We start from the raw sequence: 4,466 nt of genomic DNA, 5'->3' as shown, positions 1-4,466 counted from the left end.
AATGATTTTGACAAAACTCAGGCTGATGACTTTAGAAGTAGGGAGGGAAAAGTATAAAAAAAAAAAATGTGCACTTTCTAAGAAAATAATAGCTCTCTCTTTTGTAAGGGTGAGAGTACTAGATATCCATTGTATCCACCCTTTAACTCTATAGACACTAGTATACTGCTGTCAAATCAGATCCTACTCATAGTGACCCCTCCTTAGGTTTCTGAGGCAGGATCACTATGGAAGTAGATTGCCCAATCTTCCTTCCAAAGAGTGGCTGGTGTGTTTGAACCGTCAGCCTTCTGGTTAGCAGTCTAATGCCTTAGGGACTATGCTACCAGAGCTCCTATACACTCTTTAGTATGTACATTATATTTCACATTAAAATTTTAAAACCCTTTGGAAGATCCAGTAAAAATCCAGATTATGCCCAACTATTCTCCAGGTACATTGAGTTATATTTTAGGTAAGGTGAAGGGAAAGATAGTTCAAAAATCTCTTTACTTGAGTAATATCTTAATTAAAACTATGCAACTAGTTTTAGGACTCAGTAAACTAAAATAGCAGGTAAACCACATCTTCAGTTATATTTTCCTACGATAAACTTGCCTTGTCATCTAACCACCTAATTAAGCACTTTTTCCCTAGTGGTAAAATGTGTTTCCAGTTTGAAATAGCCAACTTATATCAGAGTTTATCTTTTAGAGCATAAGTCATAAATCCTTCTGACGTTGTCTGCCTATGTTACTGCAGAAGAAAAGGTGAAAAAACATTTCAGATATAATTTTCATGAAGTTTCATTTGAATATATCAGACTCTCTGCAGTGCCAGGAACTTTGAAAGAAAGAAAACTACATAGTATATATTTATGTGGGAAAATTGAGGATTTGAAACTGGTAGTATCTAAGGACAGATGCAAATGTATTTTTGGATTATTCCCCTCTGATAGTTCAAGTATCTCATACTTTCTCTGTATCTGTACAATGTTTGCTGAGTATTTGTATTTTTCTGCATGGGAGATGAAAATGTCAAGAATCTGAAAGTGCTATAGCAAAAATTCAAAACCTATTACAATTTAAGTATCCAAGAATGTAAAGTACAGAACACTCACAAAAAGGAATAAAAAGAGAAAATGGGTTAGTAATAGTAAACAAGTATCTTGATTTTACAAACTGATGGTGTTTAGAACAAACAAACATCTATGCCATAGCCTTTTCTTAAATGTAGAGCTTAAGCATTAAACTTCCTAGCTCTGGTGGTGCAGTTTCTAAGTCATTTGATTGCTAACCAGAAGGGTGGCAGTTCAAACCCACCAGCCACTGGCTTGGAAGGAAGATTGGGCAATCTACTTCTGTAGAGATGTTATCTCAGAAACACAAGGAGGGATCGCTATGAGTCATATTGACTCAAAGGCAATGAGGTTTTAATAATTTCGTTTCACTTGGATCCACAATTGATGCCTATGAAATCAGCTGTCAAGAACTCAAACAATGGATCACATTGGGAAAATCTACCATAAAAGACCTCATTAAAGTGTTAACTATCAAAGATGTCACTTTGGAGACTAAGCCAAGTCATAGTATTTTCAATTGCCTAATATGCATGTGAAAGATAGACAATGAATAAGGAAGACTGAAGAAGAAATGATTCATTTGAATTATGGTGCTGGCAAAGAATGTTAAATAGACTTCCAGAAGAAGGAAGACATCTGTTTTGGATGAAGTACAGCCAAAATACTTCTTAGAAATGAGGATGGCAAGACTTCCTCTCCGGTCCTTTGGTCATGTTGTCAGGAGGGACTAATCCCTGGAAAAGGATATTATGTTGATAAAGTAGATGGTCAGAGAAAAAGAATACCCTCAGTGACATAGATTGAATGAGTAGCTGCAACAATAGTCTCAAGGAGTAAAGCATAGCAACAATTGTGAGGATGCCACAGGACCAGACAGTATTTTGTTCTGTTGTATATAGGGTCTCTATGTGTCAGCTCTGGTAGCATAGTGCCTAAGGCACTTGACTGCTAACCAGAAGGCTGGAGGTTCAAACCCACCAGCCCTCCTCAGAAGGAAGGTTGGACAATCCTACTTCTGTAGTGATACTGCCTCGGAAACCCAAGGAGGGGTTGCTATGAGTTGGGTCTGACTTGACGGCACATAACAACAACAACAACAACAACAACATGAGTCAAAAGTGATTTGATGGCACTTTAAAACAACAACGTTTTCACCTGCATGTTCACTTTTCAAATATGGTTTTCTTCTAATGGTATTTGCTTTCTCAAACTACCACAGGCTTCCAGATCCCTCCCAATTCTTATTAAGCAGATTTTCAGATACAGTTTTTTTCCCCAGAAAAACTAATAATGGCTTTAACTTCCCAATTTTCTGAAAAGTTAAATCACAGAGAATACATTTTCCATTGAAGAAAGAGCCAAATATATGTATTAATTTATCTGTGAGTTAATGGAATGGGAATGGAGAAAAGAACCAAAGGGGTAGAGAGGCGATTAGTAACAAAATTAGATATTCTGAATAATTCCTCATGGAAACTACACAAACAGGAAACACATACATACACAAATTGCTTCATTTGGACTTCTGTACTGATAGTGATGAAGTTCCTTGATAGTACAAAGAATTGACACCCTCAGCTCCTAGCTGAAAGATTTTTAAAAAATACATTTTATTGAAATATAATTAATGTACAGTGAAATACACAAAACTAAAACGACATGGGTCATTTCACTTTTTTTTTCAGTGTTCCTTCCCCTCCCCACCCTGATAACCAACAAAGAAAGTTTCCTTCCATATATAAACCTTTCCTTGACTTTTTGCAATAATGAACTAATACTATGTTTGTCCTTCTGTGACTGACATTTCACTCAGCATAAGCTCTGGTGGCGTAGTGCCTAAGGCATTTGGCAGCTAACCAGAAGGCTGAAGGTTCTAACCCACCAGCCACTCCTCTGAAGGAAGATTGGGCAATCTACTTCTGTAGAGATACCGCCTTGGAAACCCAAGGAGGGTTCACTAGAAATCAGAACCAACTCAATGGCAGTGAGGTTTTTTTTTTTTTTTTTCCAATATCTTTCAAGTCCATCCATGTAATGCAGTGTTTTGCAGAGTCTACATTATTCTTCAGTGTTGCATAGTATTTGATTGTGTGTATCTACCACAGTTTGTTTATCCATTCTTCTGTTGATGGGCACTTAGGTTGTTTCCATCTTTTCACTATTGTAAACATTGCTGCATTGAACATGGGTGTGCAAGTATCTGTTCTTGTCCTAGCTCTCACTTACCTACTAGTGAGATTACTGAGTCAAAAGGTATTTCTAATTCCAGCTTTTCAAGGAATTGCCATATTGCTTTCCACAGTGATTGTATCATGTTATTGTTCCACTAGCAGTGCATGAGAATCCCAATCGCTCCACATTCTTGTCAGCTTTTATTACTTTCTATCTTGTTAAATTTTGCCATTAGTGCTAGAGTGAGATGGTATCTCATTGTTTTGATTTGCATCTCTCTAATGGCTAATGATTGTGAGCATTTCTTCATGTTTATTGGCCTCCTGAATATCCTCTTTGGTAATGTGTCTATTCATATCCTCTGCACATTTTTTTAATTGGATTATTCATCCTTTTTGTTGCTGAAGTGTTGGAGTTTACTATAAATAGTAGAGATAAGTCCCTTGTCATATATGTCATTGCCAAATATTTTCTCCTAATCTTTATGTTCTCTTTTGACTTTTTTTGGAGAAGTCTTTGGAAGCACATAAACATTTAATTTTTAAAAGGTCCCATTCATCTAGTTTTTCTTCTGCTGTTTGAGCATTTTGGGTTATGCTTGACAGCCTTTTTATGCCATAAATTAGTAGCTCTAAATTTTCCCCTATTATTTCCTTGAGGTACTTTATAGTTTCAGGTTTCACATTTAAGTCTTTGATCCATCTGGAGTTAGTTTTTGTGTATGGTGTGAGGTATGGATCTTGGTTTTTTCTGCAAATGGATATCAAGTTTTGCCAGTACAATTTGTTAAAGAGATCACCTCTTTCCCATTTAAAGGAATTTCAGCCCTTTGTCAAAAATCATCTGGATCTATTTCTGGGTTCTCAATTCTGCTCCACTGGTCTATGTGTCTGTCATTATATGCCTATATCAGGCTGTTTTGACTGCTGTGGCTGTGTAGTAGGTTTTGAGATCCAGAAATGTGAGACCTCCTACTTTTTTATTCTTTTTCAATAGTGCTTTGCACTTTTGAAGTCACTTTCTTTTCAGTATAAAATTTGATTGTTTTTTCCATATCCTAAAAGAATGTTGATGGGATCTGGATTGGGATTACATTGAATATATAGATTGCTTTGGATAGTATTGACATTTTCACAATGTTCAAACTTCCTATCCACAATCACGGTATATTCTTCCATTTATGTAGATCTCTTATGGCTTCTTGGAGTAGTGATTTGTAGTTTTTTTTTTTTTT

This window comes from Orycteropus afer, unplaced genomic scaffold, assembly GCF_000298275.1.
Source record: "Orycteropus afer afer isolate SDZICR_OR568_19922 unplaced genomic scaffold, OryAfe1.0 scaffold00797, whole genome shotgun sequence".
NCBI lineage: Eukaryota > Metazoa > Chordata > Mammalia > Tubulidentata > Orycteropodidae > Orycteropus > Orycteropus afer.
This window is presented reverse-complemented; position numbering follows the sequence as displayed.